This window comes from Chiloscyllium punctatum, chromosome 24 (genome assembly GCF_047496795.1).
Source record: "Chiloscyllium punctatum isolate Juve2018m chromosome 24, sChiPun1.3, whole genome shotgun sequence".
NCBI classification, from domain to species: domain Eukaryota; kingdom Metazoa; phylum Chordata; class Chondrichthyes; order Orectolobiformes; family Hemiscylliidae; genus Chiloscyllium; species Chiloscyllium punctatum.
This window is the reverse complement of record NC_092762.1, coordinates 72,522,469-72,550,205: the sequence shown is the minus strand read 5'-3', so window position 1 is coordinate 72,550,205 and position 27,737 is coordinate 72,522,469.

Below are 27,737 nucleotides of genomic sequence, written 5' to 3'. Positions count from 1 at the left end.
TCCTTATGATGCACTGTCTTCCTACGTCAATAGGAAAGTAAAAAGACTCATTACCCAGTTAGATTAAAATTGACTGTCAGCCAAACAGCCATTGACATGCTCCCCCTCCGCACCCAACCTCCCCACCTCTCAATGTTTTATATTTGATAAAAAGAAATGTTCAAAGAGAACATCAATGTGCTGAATCTTGTGTTTTTTGCTTAAATGCTAGCTGCATTTTTTTTTTGGAAGTTTTTTGCTGTGTGGCCTAGCAACATTTTTGGTCGTATCTTATCAAACTCATCTCATTAATAACTTTATCCCACACTGCTGGCATCCCTCCCATCGAATTGCAGACCCGTCAGACCATGCACTATTCGCAGAACAACTCAGTCCTCAGCGGAGACTTACAAAAAGGAACGATATCCCTGGCGTATTTAAAGGACCACTGAGCACCCCAATGGACACTGGACAACTGAAGCGGTCCTGTTGCTGACAGACATCCATAGAATCATAGAAACCCTACAGTATGGAAAGTGGCCATTTAGCCCATCAGGTCCACACTGACCGTACCCCTGTAGCCGCACATTTACAATAGCTAATCCACCTAGCCTGCACACTACAGGGCAATTATAGCGTGGCCAATCCATCTAATCTGCACATCTTTGGACTGTAAGAGGAAACCAGATGCAAAGAGAACATACAAACTCCACACAGACAGTCATGCGAAGCTAGAATTGAACCTGGCTCCCCGGCGCGGTGAGGCAGCAGTGCTAACCACTGAGTCACCCTAGATGATGGCAGACATATTTGCTCAGAAGATAACAGAGAAGGGGAGGATGATGGGGAGAAGGGGAGCCTGGGGATCCTGCTGGATAGATGATGTGAAGCAAGGACATCTTCCTTCTGAATGACCTGTGGAGACAACCACACCATCTGAATCTGAAAGCCTGGACTGAAGTAACCATCTGAGTTAGTATAGGCTACATGGGACAGAGGAACTGCCAACAATCCCACAAGAAGATCAGTGACCTTCTCTGCACTGCCAAGGTAGCTGCCATACTCTACTTTTCTTTGTGCTACCTCAGACTCACTCTCTTTTACTGGACTCACCTCCCACCAAGGCTCATGCTCTGCTAGTCTCACGACTGGCTTGCAGCATCTTCCCTCATTTGCTCTCAAACCCCTAACCTCCCACACAACTAACCCTACTGCCTTCTCACTCCCTTACAACACCCATTCATTATTCCATCATCTGCAGCAGCACTAACAACTCTACCACCCATTTATATTTCAATCACTTCCTCTTTTTCTCTCATTCTGGGTCAAGACAGCCCGCAATAGGTTAGGTAGGACTCAGATGGATGGAGTGGCACCCGACAATAGACACCTGAGCTCCTACAAGAAAAGAATCCTTGCCCTCGCAGGAGAAAGGCTGAATAGGCTGTTTTCCCCGGAGCGTCGGAGGCTGAGGGGTGACCTTATAGAGGTTTATAAACTCACGAGGGGCACGGATAGGGTGAATAGGCGAGGTCTTTTCCTTGGGATGGGGAAGTCCAAAACTGGAGGGCATTGGTTGAAGGTGAGAGGGGAAAGATTTAAAAGGGAGCTAAGGGACAATTTGTGTGGAATGATCTGCCAGAGGAAATGGTGGAAGCTGGAACAATTGCAACATTTAGAAGGCACCTGGATGGGTATATGAAAGGAAGAGGTTAGAGGGATATGGGCCAAGTGCTGGCAGATGGGACTAGATTATGTTAGGATATCTGGTCAGCATGGACGGGTTTGACCAAAGGGTCTGTTTACGTGCTGTACGTGTCTATGACTCTAAGACCAGGACTGCTTCTGCAGGGATGCTGAGACATCCAGGTCTTGTCAACAGAGTATGTACCACTCTTTATTCCACTGCAACTCTCACATGAATGCCCAGAACTGGCTCATTCATTACATCTCCCTCCTAATCATTAGCCACCACTCCTCCTCTTTCTCTTTTGTCTTGCAGGTAATGGCTGCATGTCTCTGGCCTCTGGGAAGTAAAGGTCAGCTCCCCAGAGGCAGCCTTCTCCATCTGTGAGGACAAGTCTACCAACGCCTCAGAGGAAGAATCTGCCTCCTGCATCCCCCAACCCCCAACAGCTCAGACATGCCCCCCTCAGTGGGAAAGTCAGCCTTAGAAAGTGTGGGAACACCAGCTGGAGGACTGCCAGAAACCAGGTGTGTGCTCAGCTCCAGGCAGGAGAGGATCTGACTTTGCCCATACATGCAGGAGAAAGCAGGAGTGGTAGAGAGAACTGCGTGGGACACAGTGCACTCATTACCCTGAAGCTGCAGGAGAACAGATACACGATGGAGATCCAGTTGCCCCAAGTGCACAAATACCTGGCTGAAGAGATTGGCAGCTGCTATGGAGTGCCAGGCTTGACTCCCTCAGGGTCTACATCTGCACTCCATTTCATCATCCGTTGATCTGCAGCACCAGAGGCAGAGTGTTAGGGTGAATGGGGAACCTGGCACCAGCTCCAAGTATTCCTTCCTCACATCAGTCCAGGGCAGGCTCAGCAGAGGCACAAAGCCAGAGAGGGAGGTACATGAAGGCAGCTCAGTAATCTCCTCTCAGGACACCCCAGTACAGGCCTAGCCTCCACCTCCACCCTTCTTACCTTCGGAATTTGAAGGCAAGGAGGATCCCATTGTCTTGGATAAGATGATCCTTAACACATCTGGGCTGCCTAGTCACAAGAGCTGCATGGTTGCTCATCCAAATTTCCAGGGCCCGCAGATTCCATGGCCACGGAGACTCGCTCCATCCCAGCTGTGGAATCTGGGACAATTGTAGTGGAAGGAACAGAAAGTAAACTGGGAGGAAGTGAGGACTGCAGATGCTGGAGATCAGAGTCAAAAAGTATGGTGCTGGAAAAGCACAGCCGGTCAGCAGCATCCAAGGAGCGGGAGAGTTGACACAACTGTGCCACCATGATGCCTAACTTCATGTCTAATGGGCAGACCTTGGCAAGGCTTGGTTGTTGTGAACATGGAGATACGCATTAAGTGAGCAAGCGAACGGCCCAGAGGTGCGGCGTGGTCTAATCCATGAGCTGGGTGCCTTTCCCTGCACACACACAGTCTTTGCAGCACTTTTCAAGATTAGTTTCTGGTGTGCACTGCAATGCAAGTCTGTGATTCCTGAATCTCTTGTGAGTGGACATTGGAGAGGTGCCAAATTGGATCATGAAGAGACAGCAAATGTCGGATGCCAATGTCAGCTGACGAAGGGTCCAAATAGGGGGTGTGCAAGAATCATACCTTGAGACGCTGCTTGGTGTTGCTTAAAATGGAGGCTCCTCACAGCCAATAGTGAGCCAAAGTCGCCAGGTATCTCCTCTGGTTTCCAGGTCAAGAATTCTTGATGTTTAGCTCAGTAATTTGGTGAGATAGTAAGTTGAATATTAATGAGGTGAGATGCAGGGTTAATAAGCTATAGTTCCCCTTAGTTGCCAACATGCTGCTGCCAAGTAAGAAACTTGCCTTGTCACATGACAAATGCATGAAAGGTCCAGTGAATTGCTCCCAATATTGTGATAGGTCTCACCGGACGTCTCATTCAGTTCTGTCACAGATCTAACTATAGCCCATGTCATTCAGATCCAAAAATGTTTCCACCCCGCGTGTTTTAATGGCCTTATGGTTTCCGTCCAGGATTCACCAGTCCCAGTGAATCCTAGAGATTTATCTATTGGTTCCAGACAAACCCCAGAAGGTTGGTAATCCTATCCCAGTCTATGTTGTAGATTTAACATCTTTTGAGACTAAAGCTCAATTGTGCTTTCTGCCACAAAGACACTGCAATGAGAGTCATTCATCTCTAGAAGTGATTATGCTCAGAGACATTCTTCTCCATTCACTTTTCATCACAATTATTTACATCGATGTTATTTCTTTGTTGGAGGTATGTTCACAAGCAGTATCTTATTATAACAATATTTTTCTGAGTACTGGAAGGTCATTCACTGATATTTGCTGAGAAGACAGGGCTTTCTTCCCTGAGATGCACAGTGTTAAAGGTTAAGATGGAGAGGAATTTCTTAAGTGTGTACAAGACAATATTCTGATTCAGTATGTGGATGTATCTACTAGAGAAGGTGCAAAACATGACCTACTCTTGGGAAATAAGGCAGGGCAGGTAACTGAGGTGTCAGTGGGGAAACACTTTGGGGCCAGTGACCATAATTCTATTTGTTTTAAAATAGTCATGGAAAAGGATAGACCAGATCTAAAAGTTGAAGTTCTAAATTGGAAAAAGGCCAATTTTGATGGCTTAGGTAAGATCTTTCGAAAGCTGATTGGAGGCAGATGGTCGCAGTTAAAGGGACGGCTGGAAAATGGAAAGCCTTCAGAAATGAGATAAGAAGAATCCAGAGAAAGTATATTCCTGTCAGGGTGAAAGGGAAGGCTGGTAGGTATAGGGAATGCTGGATGACTAAAGATATTGAGGGTTTGGTTAAGAAATAGAAGGAAGCATACGTCAGGTATAGACAGGATAAATCGAGTGAATCCTTAGAAGAGTATAAAGGAAGTAGGAGTATACTTAAGATGGAAATCAGGAGGGCAAAACGGGGACATGAGATAGCTTTGGCAAATAGAATTAAGGAGAATCCAAAGGGTTTTGACAAATATATTAAGGACAAAAGGGTAACTAGGGAGAGAATAGGACCCCTCAAAGATCAGCAAGGCGGCCTTTGTATGGAACCACAGAAAATGGGGGAGAAACTAAATGAATATTTTGCATCAGTATTTACTGTGAAAAAGGATATGGAAGACATAGACTGTAAGGAACTAAATGGTGACTCGTTGCAAAATGTCCAGATTACAGAGGAGGAAGTGCTGGATGTCTTGAAACGGTTAAAGGTGGATAAATCCCCAGGACCTGATCAGGTGTACCCGAGAACTCTGTGGGAAACTAGAGAAGTGATTGCTGGGCCTCTTGCTGAGATATTTGTATCATCGATAGTCACAGGTGAGGTGCCGGAAGACTGGAGGTTGGCAAACGTGGTGCCACTGTTTAAGAAGGGCAGTAAAGACAAACCAGGGAACTATAGACCAATGAGCCTGATGTCAGTGGTGGGCAAGTTGTTGGAGGGAATCCTGAGGGACAGGATGTACATGTATTTGGAAAGGCAAGGACTGATTCGGGATAGTCAACATGGCTTTGTGTGTGGGAAATCATGTCTCACAAACTTGATTGAGTTTTTTGAAGAAGTAACAAAGAAGATTGATGAGGGCAGAGCGGTGGATGTGATCTATATGGACTTCAGTAAAGCGTTCGACAAGGTTCCCCATGGGAGACTGATTAGCAAGATTAGAGCTCATGGAATAAAGGGAGAACTACCCATTTAGATACAGAACTGACTCAAAGGTAGAAGACAGAGGGTGGTGGTGAAGGGTTGTTTTTCAGACTGGAGGCCTGTGACCAGTGGAGTGCCACAAGGATCGGTGCTGGATCCTCTACTTTTTGTCATTTACATAAATGATTTGGATCTGAGCATAAGAGTATAATTAGTAAGCATAATCAGTAAGTTTGCAGATGACACCAAAATTGGAGGTGTAGTGGACAACGAAGAGAGTTACCTCAGATTACAACAGGATCTGAGAAGTGGCAGATGGAGTTTAATTCAGATATATGCGAGGTATTGCATTTTGGGAAAGCAAATCTTAGCAGGACTTGTACACTTAATGGTTATGTCCTAGGGAGTGTTGCTGAACAAAGAGACCTTGGAGCGCAGGTTCATAGCTCTTTGAAAGCGTAGTCACAGGTAGATAGGATAGTGAAGAAGGCATTTGGTATGCTTTCCTTTATTGGTAAGAGTATTGAGTACAGGAGTTGGGAGGTCATGTTGTGGCTGTACGGGACGTTGATTAGGCCACTGTTGGAATATTGCATGCAATTCTGGTCTCCTGCCTATCGGAAAGATGTTGTGAAACTTGTAAGAGTTCAGAAAAGATTTACAAGGATGTTGCCAGGGTTGCAGGATTTGAGCTATAGGGAGAGGCTGAACAGGTTGGGGCTGTTTTCCCTGGAACGTTGGCGGCTGAGGGGTGACCTTATAGAGGTTTACAAAATTATGAGGGGCATGGATAGGATAAGTAGGCAAAGTATTTTCCCTGGGGTCGGGGAGTCCAGAACTAGAGGGCATAGGTTTAGGGTAAGAGGGGAAAGATATAAAAGAGACCTAAGGGGCAACTTTTTCACGCAGAGGGTGGTACGTGTATGGAATGAGCTGCCAGAGGAAGTAGTGGAGTCTGGTACAATTGCAACAGTTAAGAGGCATTTGGATGGGTATATGATTAGGAAGGGTTTGGAGGGATATGGGCTGGGTGCAGGCAGGTGGGACTAGATTGGGTTGGGATATCTGGTCGGCATGGACAGGTTGGACCGAATGGTCTGTTTCCGTACTGTACATCTCTATGACCCTATGACTCTATCTCTCTCATGATGAGCTTTTGATTTTCGTTATGCTGTAGGACAGTGCTGACAATAAGCCTTTTCACTCTGTTCTAGATGTTGAGGTGACCCTTCATCCTGATAGGACTGCTCCATTTTCTCTCACTGGAGCCTGATTAAAGAGGCTACAATACTGGATTGTAGCTGAGACAGCATCCCTGAAACCTGGAGACACACCAAGTGGCAGAAATGTTATACAGGCCGCAGGTGGAAAGGAGCAGGTTCCAAGTGGCCCCAGAGCAGCATCATGTCCACCAATGATTTACACACACAACACATTTGAAATGATTACCCAAACTGTTAAAACTAAGGCCTATAATTAACTCAGATTTTGTAATGGAAAAAGATATATTAACGTTTTACCGAAATATCTATTAACGATTTCTCCAAGTGCAGTCACTCCAATAACTTAGTGAACAGCTAAGGTCTAGAGACCAGAAAAGTGTCCATTTGACCCTTAGTCTGTGCCAGTTTGCTGAGCTCAGCTGTAGTGACATTTCACAACTTGTTGGTCTTCCAGAGCAAAGAGATGACCTCGACTGAGTGTTGCAGACTGGCACATTCCAAGGTTCAGAACTACATGCTGATGGGTGCACTAAGATTGGGGCAGCTACCACCAAGGTGCAGTGGGGAAAGACCACTGTCTAAGGACTTTCTGCCAAAGTTAAAGGGGGGTCTATTCAGTTACTGGACCCTCTCAGTGCCTTGAATATATATATAGTCTTTTACAAGTCAGAAATGGCTTTGGTTTGTTTGGTGGATATAGTCAAACTCCAATGTTTGTTGCATTTCTTCGTATGCAACTGTACAGAACCAAACTGATTTTATTTTTATTTTTATGAATAAAATATATTTTTGAAATTAAGAAGAATTTCACAGAATTATTAACATGCAGGAGGAAGCCAGGCACCAGGTCTATGAATGAACAATTCACCGAGGGTCGTTCCCCCAGTTTTTCCTCATAACCCTGCATTTTTTTTTTAGATAATAATCTAATGCCCTCTCAAATGCCCTAACTGACCCTGCCTTGGCTATATTCAAGCAATGTATGTCAGACCATAGCCACGTGCTGCATGTAAAAGTTTCTGCTATTCCCATCCCTTCTTTATCCAACTGCTTTTAACCTGTACCCTCTTGTACTCAAACCTTGGGAATTCTATCAATTCTAACAATTCTCCTGATGATTATGAGACCTCTATCAAATCTCCTGCACTTCTCCAAGGAAAACAGTCCCAATTTCTCCAATCTATCCACATAACTGAAGTTCCTCATCCATGTAATCATTCTCATGAAATCTGAAATGTCGGAGGCTGAGGGGTGACCTTATAGAGACTCATAAAATCATGAGGGGCATGGATAGGATAACTAGACAAAGTCTTTTCCCTGGGGGTGGGGGGAGTCCAGAACTAGAGGGCATAGGTTTCGTCTGAGAGGGAAAAGATATAAAAGAGACTTAAGGAGAAACCTTTTCATGCAGAGGGTGGTATGTGTATGGAATGAGCTGCCACAGGAAATGGTGAAGGCTAGTACAGTTGCAACAGTTAAAAGGCATCTGGATGGGTATATGAATAGGAAGGGTTTGGAGGGATATGGGCCGGGTGCTGGCACATGGAACTAGATTGGGTTAGGATATCTGGTCAGCATGGACAAGTTGGACCAAAGGTTCTGTTTCCGTGCTGTACATCTCTATGACCCCATGACTCTATACATACATCAGGACATCACAGTGGTCTGGGGCAGACTGGATAAAGTAGACAGTTTCCTTGCCTGGAGAAAGTGAGGACTGCAGATGCTGGAGATCAGAGCTGAAAATGTGTTGCTGGAAAAGCACAGCAGATCAGGCAGCATCATTTTGCAACTCCTCATATGCCAGCATTATAGCCAATCCTATGTTGGACATTTGACCAATGGAGAAATGTTTTATTCATGTTCTAGAGCAAGTGCCTCGTTGACATGTCCATTATCTTGAATCTGAGTTTCAGGAAACAATACTGTCGACTTATCTCATATCCTCAAATTTGTAAATGCTTCATTTTGATCAAACGTAAAGGATGGAATCTGCCCAGACCGTGAACAATGTGAGAAATTTGGGCAAACATTCGGGTGAGATACAGAGTGAGGCCTTTCTTACTGTGAAAATCAAAGCTTTGCATTTTCCGACCAAATCCTGAAGGTCAGAAAGAGATTCTCTGTAGTGAGTGATGAGAGACTCATTGGCATGGATTACTACTCATTATCACCCTCCATTATTACCTCATCTCACTTCATCATCATGCTGTCTCCCATTCTCTCACCCACCAGATAAAAACTCAATGCCAAGGATCCAAGCAGGTACCGAGTAATCCAGATCACCGATTGCTTCCAGGATCTTCATCTTGGAAACCCAGCATTGCACAGTCCATGGGGCAGCAGCTTTGTGAACACATTCCCCATCCAAAGACCTGAGTCTCTCTGCATGATCATGGCATACCTCCTATCCACTTACAATATAGTTCTGCACTTTAATGCTGTACTTTGGAGTGCACTAGCAGCTTTTGTTGTAATGCTGCTGCAAGGACACTTTATGAGCAGGGACAGATACACAGCTCACAATCCTATTGGTGAAAGGACCAGTACAAGAAGGCACAGGTTTATGGCCTTAACCATCATTCTCCTCCTGTCCCACTACTTCCTATTCTAATTACCTTACCTTAAACAGCTGAGTCGTTAAGTATATTCAGGGTTGAGACAGACAGAGGATCAAAGGTTGGTGAATAAGACATGAAAGTGGAGTTGAGGATTATCAGATCAGACATGACCTCTTTGATTAGTAGAATAACACAATGGCCCAAATAACCTGCTTCTGCTCCTACGTCGCTATGATCTCAAGAAATGGGCCATGGAACATCTCCGCTCTGCTTGCTCCCTCTCTTAACATACATTAACGTTTCACTTTCACTCAGCATCCCTGCTTTGCCTTGCTTTTTTGGCATTTTGTCCCTCAGCCAGAGCTTAAAGACTCTCTATAGTTCTGTCTCACCTTACTGTTCAGTGCAGAGAGAAAGCCAGGCAGTTGATCATGGTTGTCAGCAGTCATCGGTCAAGGAACTGGACATGTTACTGCACAGTGCAGTACTATCACAATGACACGTGGACAGCACACACGCCAGTAGCCTGAGCAGCAAACACACCACATGAGAGTTGAACAAATAGTCGTGTCTCAATGAAGGGGAGCAGCCCTCAGCCAAATCAAACAGGCACTTCCATTAGACAGAATGCTCTGCTATTGTCAGTCAAGGGATTCTTCTGATTTCAGGTTAGGCACTTTGGCATGGTCACTTGGCCATTGGGGGCAGTCATGGACCAGGATCTTCACATTGTAGGTAGTGAAGAGCTAAATGTTGGCACGCTGCCACTCTTCTTGGCTCTGGCTGCCCTACTGTGAACTGTCTTTTTTTCTGGAGTGAGACAAAGGGATGGATTGAGTGAGATAAAAGTGACTGGCACCGTTGTTAGTGCTGGTGGAGATGGGGGAAAAGATGGCGAGGTCTCCCAAGTAAGTGAGTAGGAGATACAGAGGAAGTGCATGATCAGTAGTCTGGGGTGGGATGGGGGGGAGGAGGGAAGTATCATGTGGGTGAGAATGAGTGAGGGAAGATGCTGATTGTGACAGTGAGAGTGATAGAGCCAGAGTCTTGGCAGGAGGGGAGTCAGGTAAAAACAGAGGTATAGTGAGTACAAAGTAGCAAAGGGAAGGTGGGAACACCCATCCAGATGGAGAAGGTCATTGAACTTCTTGTGGCATTGCCGGGCATTACCCTGGACAGATGAGACTGCATGGACCCCTTGGCAACCTTGGACCAAGCTGGCAGGATCTGATGCCTTGACCTCCTCTGCCAGTCTTGTGGGAGGAGAATGGTTCTCTGCTGTGCATGAAGACCACCAGAACTCTGTGCACAAAGCAGCGTGCCAATCTCCCCATATCTGCCAATGTCTGAGACAAAGTCAGAACCTGTGTAGGGAGTCTCTGCACTGCCAGAGCTTGATCAGGTGCACAAAGGTCTTTTAAATATGGTGCCAGATTCCCAGGATTTCCTGACAGTAGTGAGTATTTCTGCCAGCAGTAAGTTGGAGAATTGGGCTCGTATTGGGTAGGAGGGGTAGGGGTATCTAATTCTTGAGGTGGACTCAAGACAATAGTATGAGAAAACTCACTCGACTTTGTGGAGAGCAACGCTCAATGAAAGTGAATAGAAATTATACTTAACCAATTTCTGGTAACATTCAGCTCCTTGTTTCAACAAAAGAAAGGCTCACATTTGAACCATAAACCTTACTAATCCAGACAACTTTCATTGTGTAAATACTCAGCTGCTTCACCTTTAAAAGCAGAGTAACAACGATAAAATCACAAAGGGTTTCAATGGATGGTCCAAAGAACACTTCTGAAGAAGATCTATATTGGACTCAAAATGTTAACTCTGTTTCTTTCTCCATAGTTGCGGCCATACCTGCTGCATTTCTCAGCAATTTCAGTGTTTAGTTCTGGTTTATGGCATATGGCACATTCCCCCAGTAGCTCTTGGTGACCTTATCCCCCGAACTGCCAACCCTCCCACCATTCACGCTTTTGCTCACACATTTGGGACACTTTTGCTGACTGGCATCAACACTAACATCTGTTCCAGTCGTTTTCAGCTCACACTGTCCCTCCCCCTGTCCCATTGCAGGGAAACTGTCTCGTTATGGAGCTGAAAGGCCAGGCAGTTGGATGGCCACCATTTATTTTCATGCTCCCTGCGAAGAGACAATCCTGGGTGTGCTGGTAGACAGAAGGTTTCCAGATTGTGCTTGAGAGAGTAATTTGCATGTTCTACTTGTTATTGTAGGTGCTCCCACAACCTTCATCCTCTTTTGTTACATTACAATCATTTTCAACCTCATTGGATTTGACCCTCCCCACATTCTCACTTGATTTTTTTTGGTATTGATAACATCAGTTTTCTCCCTAAGCCCCAGACCTATCTAATAGCCATGTCTAAGATTGATATCCAATGTCCTCCAACAATGCCAGGGTGCTGGTGACTATTATAGACCTCCCCTGACCCCACTGCCGAGTCCACTATGGCCTCCCATGCTACGTCAGCTCCTACAATTACATCTCGAGTTACCCCTTCCACGGCGATTGTCCCCTCTACATTCCAGTATGCTGGCTCCAAATGCATATTTGACTTTCCCAATTACCCCAACACAACACTTTCTCCAATAACCACATCCCCTTCTTTCAATATTGTGATTTCAAGCAGCAACATGTCTGCCACCTTGACTGTTCAGTGCTAGTAAGAAGGACAGGTTACCTGGCTTTCTGCCTGCACTAAGAGACAAAGTGAAACAGAATTACTGTGAACCTGTAAGTACCAAATAAAGCAGCAACGTGCTAAAAGGCCAGGCAGAGTTTCTGAGTGTCCACGTAAATATCCATTGATTGACTACTACAAGAGCAAGCTAAAAGCCCTGAGATGCATCCTGTTCCATTGCAAAAAATGGATGCCAATCCCTACAAACAAAGGAAATTTGCAGCAGCACTGTATTGTCAGGTGTTGTTGAGCGAGGGGCAGTCTGGATCTTCCAGTCTGCCCTATTGCTCAGTTTGCAAGAACTGACATAGCAGCAATCATGAGGGAGAAAGTGAGGACTGCAGATGCTGGAGATTAGAGTCAAAAAGTGTGTTGCTGGAAAAGCATAGCAGGTCAGTCAGCATCTGAGGATCAGGAACATTGATGTTTCAGGCATAGGTCCTTCATCAAGAATGTGGGGGGAGGGGAGGCAAGGTGGCTGAGAGATAAATAGGAGGGAGGTGGGGCTGGGGGGAAGGTAGCTGGGAAGGCGAGAGGTAGATGCAAGTGGGGGGATGGTGATAGGTTAGAGGTGAGAGTGGAACAGATACATGGGAGGGAAGATGGACAGGTAAGACAGTTCAAGAGGGTTGGATGTGGGATGGGGCAGAGGAGCTAAGGAAACTGGTGAAGTCAACATTGATGTCATGTGGTTGAAGGGTCCAAAGTGGAAGATGAGGCGTTCTTCCTCTATTCATTGGGTGGCTTGGATTTGGTGGTAGGGGAGGCGAGGACTTGCAAGTGCTTGGTGGAGTGGGAGGGGGAGTTGAAGTGGTTGGCCACAGGACAATGGGGTTGTTGGGTGCATGTGTCCCAAAGATGTTCCCTGAAACATTCCACGAGATGGTGTCCTGTCTCCCCAGCAAGGAGAAGATTCATTAACCTTTCCCTGAAGAAACAAGGCCTGTGACAATGCATGCTGGGGCTACCTCCAGTGTTTCAGCTTGCCAGCAACTTTGTAATAAATGCAGCAGTGCTGGAGACTCAGGAATAAGTGACAAAATTGTTCAAGTGAGATGAGTAAACCAATTTTGTGTCTTTAGAATGTACGGGCTTGGGTAATATTTCAAATTAAGAACTGAAAGAACTGCGGATGCTGGAAATCAGAAACAAGAACAGAAATTGCTGGAAAAGCTCAGCAGGTCTAGCAGCAGAGTTAATGTTTTGGGTCCAGTGATGCTTCCTGTTTACAAAACATTCACACTGATCTCTCTCCACAGATGCTGCCAGACTGCTGAGCATCTCCAGCAATTTCTGTTTTTGTTCAATATTTCAAGTTAATTCACCTTAATCAATTTTCCAAAGGTTCTGAAACTGTGCCATGGGATGTTTAATGCATTCATCTGAAATTGACAGCAGAAGCATTATTTTCCATGGTTTAATGCTTCCACTAAAATAGCAGGGAGAGTTATTTCAGACCAATATGCAGTGTTCACTCTCTGGCAGGCAACAGTGTAATTTCCAGGTCAGTAGAGTTAATAAGTGGCTCGATGGGTAGCACTGCTTTCAGTTGCATTTCCCATGATACTCTATTTCAGAAAGTAGATCATTCTAGTTATGCAATGGTAAATCATTAAAGATACATTTTTGATTAATATTATTACTCATACCTCATTGCTGACTTGTCTATTATTGATACAAAATTTGCTCATTTTTCCACAGAAATTCATTACAAGGTGAGGAATTCAATTTTCATCATTATTACACTTTGTATTAACTCCAAAGTTAATACCTAACTTAACTTGAAGAATTAGACCTAACTTAAAGAATTAACATTATGCCTACTAAATCATGCATCTCGATTGACCAGCACTTGAACATAACCCACAGCACTGTTCAATAATGGCCAAGTTGCTCTTTTTCATGGTTTTGACTGGCATTCGAGTTGTCTCCTGGCATTTTTGTGAGCAGTGACCTTTTGAGAATATTGCGAAGTCAGCAATGGGGGAAGTGTCCAGAAGATGTAAGTGACAAAGTGCATGACCCCCTGACTCAGCACCAATTAGGAGGGCAAGGACTACGACTTTGAGTTTCATCTGTGCTTGAACACTGTGGATGCACCACACTCACTTGTAGTCTCTGCCTGAATGCTTTTGAAAGCCCATTGTCCACCCCCTTGTCTATGAATACACCAGATGAGATGACACCAACAAATAGGTAAATAGCTTGACAGTATTCAGCTTGGAATTCCCTTGCCATCAGTGTTCTATAATCAGTTTGGGGTGCAAGGTGATGCACAACTTAACCTGACTTTTAGCCCAAAGATTTGTGCCACCTCGAAAAAATATATTGTCGTGTGTTGTAGTGTCTGGCTGATCGTAGGCCAGCAGAATGTAATCATTCACAAAAAAAAAGTTCATGGATAAGTTTTTTGTGTGTCACTGTGTCTACGGATAGCATAGTATAAAGGCAGACTTGTAGGCGTACTGAAGTCATGTTGGGATATCATGAATGTGTAGTCAACAAATGTATTTTAATGAATACAAAAATTGGACCACTGCTATCTTCTCATATGAGTTTCTGTTGAGCCAGGAGCATTGCTGTGGAATTAACCCTACAGACATTCTCCTTAATAATTAACTTCCAGTCTCTCCTCTATATTTCTTCCAACTCTACACTGCTCGCTCTATAGAGCACACTAATTTACCAAACTCCAATCTGCATGTGACCTTTTTATTATTGTTAATGGCTGCCAGTTTTGAATTTCCCAAGAATGAAAATAACTTTAATGTTCCTGCAAATAAGGTAAGGTGAGGCTAGACTCAAACTTAACTACCAGGAGGTGTTTGGACATTTCTGTGCTGAAGATTTCAAATAATCTTTCCAAGCTCTTGTAGCACTGGGACACAAGAAATAAGTGTTCTGGCTCCTATTTAATTAAACTTTAATGGTTTACTCTCAGCAGAAGTTTAACATCTGTATGAGGTTGCTGCATGTTGATGGTATAAGGTTTTCTGGCCTCGTGCCACCAGTTCAAAATATTGAAGGTGCACGCAGCTGGAAATACACTTGGGATGCATTCTACCACATACTCAATTTTCCAGAGGGTATTGTTGACTGTGTCAAATGTACCTGAGTAAATGCGTGTTGCTGTGTGTAAATGACAGGTTAGTTAAGGAAAGGTAACCTCCATTGTGTTTCCTCCCACTTGCATGTTTGCAATACTGTTATCCCTATATCCCGTGTCCATGTGTTATTGGAAGACACCCAAGGCTTTAACATATTAATATATATAACACCTTTAATGTAACAAATCATTTTGAAACAAAATGGAACACCAATATGAAGACATTAGATCAATGAACCAAAAGCTTGTAAAAAAAGGTAGGTTTGAAGTCGTCTCAAGAAGAGTGAAGAGGAGTGGGTGGAGGTGAGGTCAGGTGTTCCAGAGATGGGAGCATAGACAACTGAAAGCACAGTCACCAGCAGTGCAGCAGTTGTAACTGGAGGATGGAAGGCTTGAATTAGAGGGGTATATTTATCACAGAGCTGAAGGACAGCAGGGAGAAATGGAAAATAAGGATGAGAATTTTTAAGTCAAGCCATTACTTGAGGAGTAGCGTGGGGTGACAGGGGGAGTAGGATGAGTGCAGATTAAATAAGCAGAATGATTTTGAATGAGTGGTACAGAAGGGAGAATGTGGGAGACCAGCCAGGGATGTGTTGGTTCATCAAGGGGAGAGAGAGAGAGAGAGAGAGAGAGAGAGAGAGAGAGAGAGAAAGAGAGAGTGAAGGCATGAATAAGAGTTATAGCAGCAGATCCACTGAAAAAGCAGCCAGGTCAGGCAATGTTACAAAGACAGAAATAGGCTGCTTTAGTGATGGCTGGGAGTGGGGTCAGGATCAAGTTTGACACCAAGGTGCGAACAGACAGGCTTCATCTTAGACTGTTGCTAGGGAGAGGGACTGAGCCAGTAACTGGTAAAGAAAAGCATGCTCAAAAAACTAGTATGCAGAAACCCAGGACATGGTGAAATTTAACTCTTTAAAAAATATTTTCACAGGCAATTGACTGACTGGCTCACTCCTCCAAAGCAAGAGGCAGCCTGCTGAAGTGAGTTTCTGCTCTGTACTGCAGAGGCTTGTTTCTGGATGATAATGATTTCAGCACTGAAGTAGTGCAGTACAATTGGAACTCAATGGGCAGTGATGTTTCATCCACAGTCAAGGTACATCAGGTTAAGGCTGCAGGGCAGTCAGTGAGTGCCAATCAAATGTCAAGATCTAAATTAGGACTGCCTCCTCCAGTAGCAGATCAGACTCCTCACTGGCTTCAGGCAGCATTGACACTATTACTCCAGGACTGTTGCAATGCAAATGGCTTTGATCCAATGCTGCAACTATCATGTGTTGATGCATCCAAAGATTGCAGCAGTTTAGGATACAAAGACTAAGAAACACTAAGCCAATTGTTGATTGAAACCATTGCGACACACCTTTCAGAAAGGCTGATTTCCAAACTTCAATCATCAACTATGCATATACAAACATGCTTCAGGAGTAGTCTGGTGACGTAATGGTGTGGAACATAATGTTGGGTCTCGAGTAGAGCAGCACATTGAAATCCCACCCAGAGTTTTGTCAGCAAGTGCTGGTGAACACCCAATCGAAACATTTTAATGCCAGCATGAAATATTGATGGTTGGCAGGTACATATTGTTACAACCAATGCCCCCTCTAAGCTGCATGACTGTATGCACTGATGTTCTGCATGTGGTGACGCATGTACTGTCATGAATCACACTATAGACTTCCAGTTCCAGAAGTTGCTGTCATGTTCAAATTTCCCAAATTTGTTACAGTTCCAGAGGAGATTCCAACCAAATTATTAAGCTTCCAGGCAAGGTGAAGTGAACATATGGAGAGGTGATAGCCCGATATTAACGCTAAACTATTAATCTAGAAACTCAATTAATCTTCTGAGGTTAGGAGTTCGAATCCTGCAATGGCAGATGGTGGAATTTGAAATCAATGATAATCTGGATTTAAGAATCTACTGGTGACCATTGTCAATTGTTGGAAAAACTCTTCTGGTTCACTAATATACTTCAGGGAAGGAAATCTGCCATCTTTACCTGGTCTGGCCTACGTGTGACTCCAGATCCACAGCAATATGCTTGACTCTCATCTGCCCTCTGAAGTGGCAAAGTCACTCAGTTCAAAGGGAACTAGAGATGGGCAATAAACTTTGGCCAACCAGTGACACCCACATCCCACAAGTGAATTTTAAAAAAGCTGCACCCCCTCCCTCCACCCACCTTGGTTATTCACCCCCTCAGCTGTTTGTAACAAGGTTTATTGAGCAAGGATCCCTTTTAGTTTAGCTCAGTTGGTTAGACAGCTGCTTTGTGAAATAGTGCAATGCTAACAAAATGGGTTCAATTCCCATCACCGACTGAGGTTATCACAAAGGATTCTCCTTCTCAACCTCTCCCCTTGCCTATAGTTTGGCAGCTCTCAGGTTAAGTCACCCATTAGTTGTCTCTCTCTAATGAAAAAGCAGCCCTATGCTCTGGTAACACTATGGCTACTTGATATGCTGACTTCAAGTCTTACTCCATTTATGCTGAAGTTATCCAAAGGTATGCTGAAGGCCAGGAGAAAGGATGTTCTATTAGGTTACAAAATTCACAATGTAAATTGTGACATGAATGATAATGCACATGTTTATCCAAAACCATTTTACAATTTTATTCCTTATATCTTTGCAATCCCAGAGAGACAAACTCTCTTTTGATATATATGTGAAAGATATCCTGAATAGCTCCAATAAAAGCCAAATACTGCAGATGCTGGATATCTGAAACAATCACAGAAAGTGGTGGAGAAATGGAGCAAGTCTAGTGGCATCGATGGAGGGAGAAACAGGGTTAATGTTTCGTGTCCATCTTCCTCAGAATTTGTCCTCCCTCTCTATCACTCCCATAAAAAAAAACATAATTTTCAGTTCCATAGAAGACTTCAAACATTAGCTTTGTTTCTCTCTCCACAAATGCAGCCAGACTTGCAGAGTTTCTCCAACACTTGCTGTTTTGATTAATAGGACACTGAACTTAAACTGCTCAGACTTGAATCCTGAAATCGTACAATGCAATGTCTCTTATTTCCATAGGGGCAAGCGTAGGTGATGATTGAAACCAAAACAGAAATTGCTGGAAGAGCTCAGCAGGTCTGGCAGCATCTGTGAAGAGAAATGAGAGTTAAAGTTTTGGGTCCAGTGACCCTTCCTCAGAAGATTCTGATGAAGGGTCATTGGACCAAAAACATTAACTCCGATTTCTCTCACAGATGCTGCCAGACCTAAGACCATAAGACCATAAGACATAGGAGTGGAAGTAAGGCCATTCAGCCCATCGAGTCCACTCTGCCATTCAATCATGGCTGTTGAGCTTTTCCAGCAATTTGTGGTTTTGTTGCAGATTTATAACATTCGCAGTTCTTACAGTTTTTTAATTAGCAGGTAATGATTATTTTTTTCCAGTTTAACTTGCAAAGGTAGGAAGAGCATCTTGATCTTGTGTCATTCTGATTTAAGTGGAATATACACTGGTCAGCTTGCACAAGTATAAATGTTATTTCAGTGCGGTATAGAATGTGGGCACCAACTAGAGTCACTAAATGACTTGTCAGCTTCACATTGCTATTCTGTGAATTGAGCTTCATTTCTTCAATTACACAAAGAAGGCATAGCAGCAACCCAAACATCCAAACGCTTTATTATAGGAAGAATAAGACCATTGTTTAGAATGTGGGGTAAGGTTTACCAGTGCAAATGCTTGCTGGCCTGTATTATGTGCAGCAGTATTTTACAGATGAGAAAGGTATTGTTAATGTTTTGTTGTAGCTGCCTTTAGAGTAGATTTTAGATATGCTTAGGCTTCCATCTCTGTACCACAATGGTTTGATTGTTTTTTTTTCAGCTCCTGGCATGTTCTATCTAGATACGACATTAACTTCCTTCAAGAGTGGGTGCCAGTGAGTTTACAGAAGAGTGTAGCTCGCTTCTCACAGGGAAATGGTGTAATGCACCTGTGCCTTGCACCAACCTATTCAAGCAAAGGTGCTACCTGATGGCTATCTATCATAAAGGTCAAGCAGGGGAAATGTGCTAAAAGCATTTCTAGAAACGAACACCATTGTAAGGACCTCTACTCTAATTGCCAATGTGCAAAGAATGTCAGCTATTTCAGGCGTTTAACCCTTTTCTGACTGGCCACTAACTAGTGGCGTCTTTTGATTCCAAACATCCTTGCAACGCACATCCCAAAACCTCTCACCGACATACAAAGTATATAACAACTATAGATATTTCCTAATTAACCTGTTCAGAGATATAATTACAGACCTAAGGAGCAGATGAGATTTGAACCCATATCTCCTGGTTCAGAGGTAGGGACACTGCCACTGTACCACAAGAATCCTAAATGAATGCATGATTTATTACTGCACAAATCTGCTCACAAAATTTCATGTGCCCTGTCCCTTTATCCTTTGATACAAACGTGACATTTGAAAGCAGTCCTCAGACGCTGACTGAACTGCTGTGCTTTTCCAGCACCACTCTAATCCAGAATATGAAAGCAGTAACTGGTGCCAAAACAAGCAGCGCAGAAAGTGGAGCTCTTTTACTCAGCTATTGTTGTGTGATAAACCCATTATCTTCATCCTGATATAATTATTAATTTAGCAGTTGAAAAGCTTTTAATGGACTGATTGTTCTTTAAGCAGTAGTTCCATATTGTTCCTCCCATTTTTGTTAAAATGCTCTCATGAAATACACTGTACAAATTTAGGTCAATAGCATGTTGCAATTTAGTCCCAAATGAAAAACCAATTATAAAAATATTGCAGTGGTGAACCACCAGTTAATTCCCATAGTAACAAACAACTTTCATTTACATGGCATATTTCATTTCTTCTAGACTTCCTGAAGTCCCTCAATATTGTAGCCTTCAGACACCAGGATTAGAGGAGGAACCTTTTGCAAGAATAATGGTTTCTAGTCAATTTAAGAAAAATATCACTTTTCGAACTTAAATGCAACCTCAGAGTCTACCCCAAAGAAAATACAGGATAAGTGGTTTATTTGAAGTGCTATATAAATCTCTCTCTATATATTGGGGTTGCTCAGTGGTAAGCACTGCTGCCTCACAGTGCTAGGGACCTGGGTTCACTTCCAGCCTCAGGTGACTGTCTGTGTGGAGTTTGCACATTTTCCCCGTGTCTGTGTGGGTTTCCTCTGGGTGTCCTGGTTTCCTCCCACAGTCCAAGGATGTGCAGGTTAGGTGAATTGGCCATGCTAAATTGCCTGTAGTATTAGGTGCATTAGTCAGGGGTGATGTAAGGGAATGGGTCTGGGTGGGTTTCTCTTCGGAGGGTCGGTGTGGACTCATTGGGCCGAAGGGCCTGTTTCCACACTGTAGGGAATCAAAAAAAATATATATTTATTAATTTGTTTCCTCTATTCACAAGTTTTATCTTCCAGTACAGTGAAATTTGGAGTTTTAATCTGAGACTGTTAGTCAGGTATAGTTCATCGAATGGGTACCTATGAGGTGAGTGCAATACTTGAACTTGATTATCTTCATTTGGGAGAATGTTGTCTCATGAAAGGCAAAACAGGCTTTCACTTTTTAAGCATAGGATGATAGAAGCAGTTAATTTTCTCTGTTTATAAGTCCCTAAAGTTCACTGTCCCACAACCTGACTTTCAGCTCAGTATCATTTTGTACTGTAATTACCTCCATATCAATTCCACTGCTTTGTAAATCAGCACCTGATGAAATCTGCAGGCCAACATGCCCAACATGATAGGTTCAAATCTTGTCTGCTCCAGAGATGTGTAATGATATCTCTGAGCATGTTTGTTATAAAATATCTATAATTTTTATATACTTAGGAAGGGATTTGAGACGAACATATGACACCTAATTTGTGAAATCATTTCTTAAATTCCTCTGCTAACTTCCTCAAGTGTGCATGGATGTTTTCTGGATGGAACCTTCTTTTTTCCTTTGATTTTTTTTTCTGGTATTGTCACCAGACTTGAGAATTTTTGTTTTACTTTTAAATTGGGTTGACCACAGACCCAGTTTCAAATCACAGCACTGCTCATATATAGTCTCATAAGTCTCTGTCCTGTCTCAGCAATTCACAGTTCAGTATGTTCAATTATGACATATTGTCTGTAAGGAGCTTGAAGTCAAGCATCCACACATCATCCACGGGTTGGAGCTGAGGAAGTAGTCAGCCTCTTATTATAATTTCATTGTTAGTCTTCATGTTGGATGTTTCCTTGACTCCGTTAAGATGTGACATTTCACGAGTCCATGAAGGATTTACCACACAGTCAGATGATATTACAGTCATCTTTTGGTTCCAGCAATCTTCTTTTTAAAAAACAAACACATGTTGAAATTAAAAGTTTAATCTATCCATTAATACTGTAGTGTTCTGATCCACCATCCTGCTGGTTCACACTCAGGTTCAAGGCATTTTAGATGCCCATCCCACTCCCTTAAATTGACAGAAACTACTTTCTCCAGTTTCCACTGCCATGTTTATACAGTCATGGAGTCAGACACACAAACAGACGCTTCGGTTCAACTCATCTATGCCGACCAGTTTTCCCATATAAAACAAATCCCATTTGCCTGCATTTATTCATAGACATAGACATAGAGATGTACATCACAGAAACAGACCCTTCAGTCCAACTTGTCCATGTAAACCAGATATCCCAACCCAACTTAGTCTTACCTGCCAGCACCTGATCCATATCTCTCCAAACCCTCCCTATTCATATACCTATCCAGATGCCTTTTAAATGTTGCAATTGTACTGAATTTAATATTTTATATTAATTGTACTGGTTTGGAGAGGCAATTGGCCAGATGGGAAGACAGAGTGTAGGGACAATAGTTATTTAATCGCTCTGAACCTTTCCTAATCATGTACCTGCCCAAATGTCTTTTAAATGTTCTACTTGTACCTGCCTCTACCCATTCCTCTGGCAGTTTATTTCATATATGCACCACCCTCTGTGTGAAAAAGTTGCCCCTTTCAAATCTTCCCCCTCTCAATTTAAAGATATGCCCTTTGGTTATGGACTCCCCTACCCTAGGGAAATGATCTTGGCTATTCACCTTATCTATTCCGCTCCTGATTTTATAAGGTCATAAGGTCACCCCTCAGCTTCCTATGCTCCATATGAAAAATGGCCTCCAGCCTATCCAGTACCTCCTTATAACTCAAATGCCTCTCAGTCCCGGTTAAATCCTTGTAAATCTTTTCTGTAATCTCTCCAGTTTAATAACATTCTACTTATAAGCAGGGTAATCAGAATGTGTGCAGTGCTCCAACAGTGGCTTACCAATGTCATGTATAGCTGCAAAATTATATCCCAACTCCTTTACTCAATGCCCTGACCAATGAAGGTAAGCATTCCAAATGCTTTCTTCACCACCCTGTCTACTTGTAACACCATTTTCAAGGAACTGTGTACTACACCCATAGGTCTCTCTGTTCAACAACACTCCCCAGAGTCCTACTATTAACCATATAAGTCCTGCCCTGGTTTGTCTTACCAAAATTACCTCGTATTTACCTAAATTAAATTCCATCTGCCACTCCTTGGCCCATTGGCCCAGCTGATCAGCTGGCATTTTCTGGTTCTTTCACAAAGTTCAAGCGAGCAAGCTTTCAGTTTAAGAGTTTTAAACTGCAGCATATTCAACAGTCCATGCATTTGTAAATGGTTGCTTTCTGTGCAGTTATTTTCAATCTTGGGAATCAGACAACGAGAGGTTGTAGCTATTGTGGAGGTCATCTTCTATCTCAGTGTGTCACCTCCAGCTCCTCCACCACACACCAGTGCCCTTATAATTTTTATTGTGGAATCACAATGCTTCCCAGCCTTGAAATGGGATTGTAGCAGGAAAAGCTTCTCTGGCACGGTGGCACAGTGGTTAGCACTGCTGCCTCACAGCGCCAGAGACCTGGGTTCAACTCCCGCCTCAGGCGACTGACTGTGTGGAGTTTGCACGTTCTCCCCATGTCAGCGTGGGTTTCCTCAGGGTGCTCCGGTTTCCTCCCACAGTCCAAAGATGTGCAGGTCAGGTGAATTGGCCATGCTAAATTGCCCGTAGTGTTAGATGTAGGGGTATGGGTGGGTTACGCTTCAGCGGGGCGGTGTGGACTTGTTGGGCCGAAGGGCCTGTTTCCACACTGTAAGTAATCTAATCTAATCTAATCTAAAAAAACCCATTTGTGAAGATTTTATTTCAATTTATTCCAGTCTAGCATGTTGCAATAGAGCACATTATCTTCAAGGTTTGGCGCTCAATTTGAAACTATAATGTTAAGTGTTGCTTAACCCAAATTACTACATGTTTAACATCTTTGGCATGGCATCAATATAAAACTGACAAGATACCTTTTGATAGAACTCTGTATAACGTATACATAGCTCCTGCATCATAATATGCAGGGATTAGGCCAAGCCCTAACCAAACCTTATTAAACCAGGCCAAGGAAGTACTGAAATGCTAAGCAACACTTAACATTATAGTTTCAAATTGAGAGCCAAACCTTGAAGATAATGTGCTCTATTGCAACGTGCTAGACTGGAATAAATTGAAATAAAATCTTCGCAAATGGGTTCTTGAAGCTTTTCCTGCTACAATCCCATTTCAAGGCTGGAAAGCATTGTGATTCCACAATAAAAATTATAAGGGCACTGGTGTATGGTGGAGGAGCTGGAGACAGACCTCACGTGAGGTTGCCAGTCCCATACTGGAAAGCTCTGACTTAGCAATTTTGACACAGTGAAATGTCCCATGGTGCTTTGCAGCATTGCTGCCAAACAGCATTTGACACAAGAAATACTAGCAAAAGTGAACAGCTATATCTTAAGAAGTGTCTTAATGGAGGGGTATGAACCTAGTGAGGTGGAGAAGTTCAGAGTTTGGGGTCTAGGCAGCAGAAGGCATGTAGAGTTGGGGGGGCAATTTAAACTCGAGAACACTAAAAGACTAGAATTAGAACATTGCAGAGGTAGGAACAGCTGAAACTATCGAGAGATATGAAAAAAAATGAAAATTTGGAAGTCAATATGTTACACCAATTAAAATTGCTTTTTGTTTTGTTTTGTTTTTATGTGGCTGTAACTCCCAGATGCATTATGTTTGTAGGTCTGGAGATAGATGTTACCAGAACAGGGAAGGATGACCTTCTTTAAAATTTATTAATTAACTCGGTGGGTTTTTTTAACAAAAAATGTTACTTTTCAAGGCCACCATGACTGAGACTATTTTTGTTTTCCCATTTAATTGTTAAAAGTGCAGAGTTCCTCTCTGTTAGGTTTTGACATTCTCTTCAAGATATTAAAAATGTCATATTAAACATTTTTCTTCTTTTTGTTTCTGCCTCTTCATTCTTCCAGTTCTCTCAACCCAATCTCTTTTCCTCACCTTAATTTGCTCACTCCAATCCACCCTGCTTTTTCAACATTCAAGTTTAAAGCGCATTGTTACAGGAGTTCCACTACTGCTTGCTGTGTTCACTCAGGTCCTGGATGAATTGGATGGAAAAGTCAGGGCTGAACCCACCTCCACATGCCAAGGCAGCTACAATCTGGTTTTCATCGACCTGCTATTCGCAATGGCCTAGTGGTAATATCTCCAGGCTATTAATCCAGAAACGCTGGTAATGATCGGGTGGGCCTGGGCTTGAATCGGCCACAGCAGATGGCGGAATTTGAATTCAATTAAAAATCTCAAATTAAGAATCTGCTGATGACCATGAAACTATTGTTGATTGTCAAAAAAACCCACCTGAATCACAAACGTCCTTTAGGGATGGAAACTGCCATCCTTACTCGGTCTGGCCTACATGTGATCCACAGCAATGTGGTTGACTCTGAACTGCCCTCTACGTAATTAAGGATGGTCAATAAATGCTGACCCAGCCAAGAATGCCTTCGTCCCATCAATGAGCGAAAAGAAAAACTGGCTCAAGTCAAAACTTAACTTTGCTGCCATATTGGAGGAGGTCCTTTCCTCAGGGAATCCACTGGTTCCAGTTCTCAGATCCCAGTCAAGTCACCATCGTTGGGACTTGCAGTCAGTCTCAGTCCCATTCAGGCATCATGCCTGGAGTCCAATCCAGAGATAGGTGAGGTGGTATCACCTTGGCCAGTCAGGTGGGCTTGAGTGTTTGGGAGGAGCAAGCGGTTAAGGGTGGGGTCTCTGTTGGATTTGGATGGGTGGGGACTGTCTACTATGCTATTAGGATCATGGAAGCCCTACAATGCAGAGAGAAACCATTCAGCCCACTGGGTCTGCACCGACCCTCCAAAGGATATCCCACCCAAACCACTCCTCATCCCCAAAGCCCTGCAATTCCCATGCCTAGCCCACCTAACCTATGCATCCCTGGACACTATGGGGCAATTTTTCATGGCCAATCCCCCTAACCTGCAAATTTTGGACTGTGAGGTGAAAACTGGAGCACCCAGGGTCAACCCATGCTAGCACAGAGAAAGTGCAAGCTCCCCACAGATAGTCACCCAAGGCTGGAATCAAACTCTATTCCCTGGTGCTGTGAAGCAGCAGTATTAATCACTGAGCCACCTTGCTGCCCTAATGCTGACAGCCTCACCATGTGGAATATCACCAGTACAACTGGTAAAATGTCAATGGAGGTGGATAGACAACAAGCCAAGTGCCCCTTCTGCCTTACCCAATTTAACACCTCACACACCCCTCCCCTGCCAGGCTCTCCTTGGTGTGGGGAACATTGTGCTCCCTGTTTCTCTCACTGCAACACAGTCAACTCCACCACCAGGAACATTGTGGGTAAACGTCCTTCGAGCTGGAGAGCGGTGGAACACAGCAAAGTGATGGTAGGTGCTGTCAGGTGCTGTTTGACAGCCCAAACTCTGCCCAGAATGTGTACTAAGAGGTAGCCCTTTGAAGGAGGAAGATAAGAGATTTCTAAGTCTTGGCCTCAAATATTGCAGCAGGCTTGGCTTCTGTGTTTTCATATTTTTTTAGATCTTCAGTCTCCGACACAAGTGACTGAGCTCCAAACACCCACCTCTTCATGGGGGTGGGGGATAGGGTGGCAAGATTTACCAAGTTATTTCATCGCCTGACTCGGGACACACTTTTAAGCCTCCCCCACACTAAGTCTCCCACAGCACGACCACCTTCCTCAGCTTTTTTCAGCAGGGAACTCTTACTGACTAAGCAGCAAGCAGTCCTCCCCCTCAGCAGGCTGAATAACTGAGGAGTGACGCTCACCTTTTTGAGGTTTAAATGTCAGCTAGCCACAAAACGCTAATGGCTACAATAGAAAATTCTAAGAATTTAACCTTGGACAGTCACACCCCCAGCTTTTTTTTATATGAGACACAAACACTTTTTAAGTCTGCTTAAACAAGATTCTCTTTCTATTTGGAGTCTTTCCACCAACCTGCAAAAACACCCCTCCAATCCTATATGATGTGGTAAAATATTATAGCTTTGTAATAACTACGGTTAGCTGGACTTTTTTTTAGTTTTAAAGTTCATTTGTGGTTTACGTAGGTGACAGCCAGTATTTGTAGCCAGTCTTGCTTCGCCAGTGCACACACAAACATGCACACACATTACGTGATCACAGGATCAACAGCCAAAGGCAAGAACGTATGTTGCAATTTGCAGATGGTGCACCAAGCTGAACTTTTACATTAATTGCCATCTTCCTACCTCCTCTATACACTTTCACTGACTGACCATATCATTTGCATTTGGGTAACTCCATACCATATTGCGTAAATGTTAGCTCTGCCTCAATAGTTGCACACTTGTCTATGAGTCAGAAAACGCTGTCGTTTTTGAAATCCATGAGGCAAAATTCATGCTTGCATCTCTTTTCTGCAGCTTGGTTTTCCTTGAATACGTCACTGAAGACAGAGTTAAATTATACCATTCCATCTCATAAGTGAAAGTCGAGATCAGTTGGTTATTTTTGAGATATAGCACATACACTTGAACTACCCTGGCACTGTCATTTTTGTCCTGAAATTTCTATCTCAGGTTAGTCAGGAAAGGTAAGACATCTCAAATGTCTTGGACCCAGGAAGTGCCTTGTAACTGTTAGTTTTGGTGTTTATAGCTAAATATCTGAACAATTAAAATACACTAGAAGCCTGCTCGATACAAAATCAGTCTGAATTATTTTTGCCATCCCTCACAGGCTGCTGGCTTTGCAGTAGCAACACAAGCAGTGGTCACAACTAACAGGATACTGCCACCAAGCTGAAAAGACTTTCTAACTATCACAGAAGTGAGTAAAGTGTAAATAAATGTGAATGCTGGTATGATGTCAGGTATGTAGGCCTTACATCCGAAAGGCTAGGGGATCGTATCAACCATATCCTTTTGGCTGTTTGCAATAAGCAATGTATTCAGCACAACCAACCAGCTGGCACTTGCAAATCTTGGAGCATAGCATTTAATATTAGATCTCATTCCATAACCATGCAGCATTTGTTGGGTAATTCTGGGTGTACAGAGAATTACACTGACAACCGATTTAGGATTGTCAGTTCAGCTTGTGTTGTGATTCACTTGAACATACTGGAAGTTGCATGTATCGAAAAAACAGGATCTTGTTCTTTGAGGACAGAGAGAACATTCACACACACTCATTGGGGTTAAAAAGTGGAATAAAATAGACCAGCGGGTTCTGATTCCTATCTGTTTAATACATCTGTAAGTCTGGATGCACAGATAGCAACTGAGGAATGGATCAGGCTTAGATGCCAAAGATCACACATGAATAACAATCACTTAAGAAAGTGCCCAGGGAACGATATGCAAGGAAAAGTCAGCACTGTG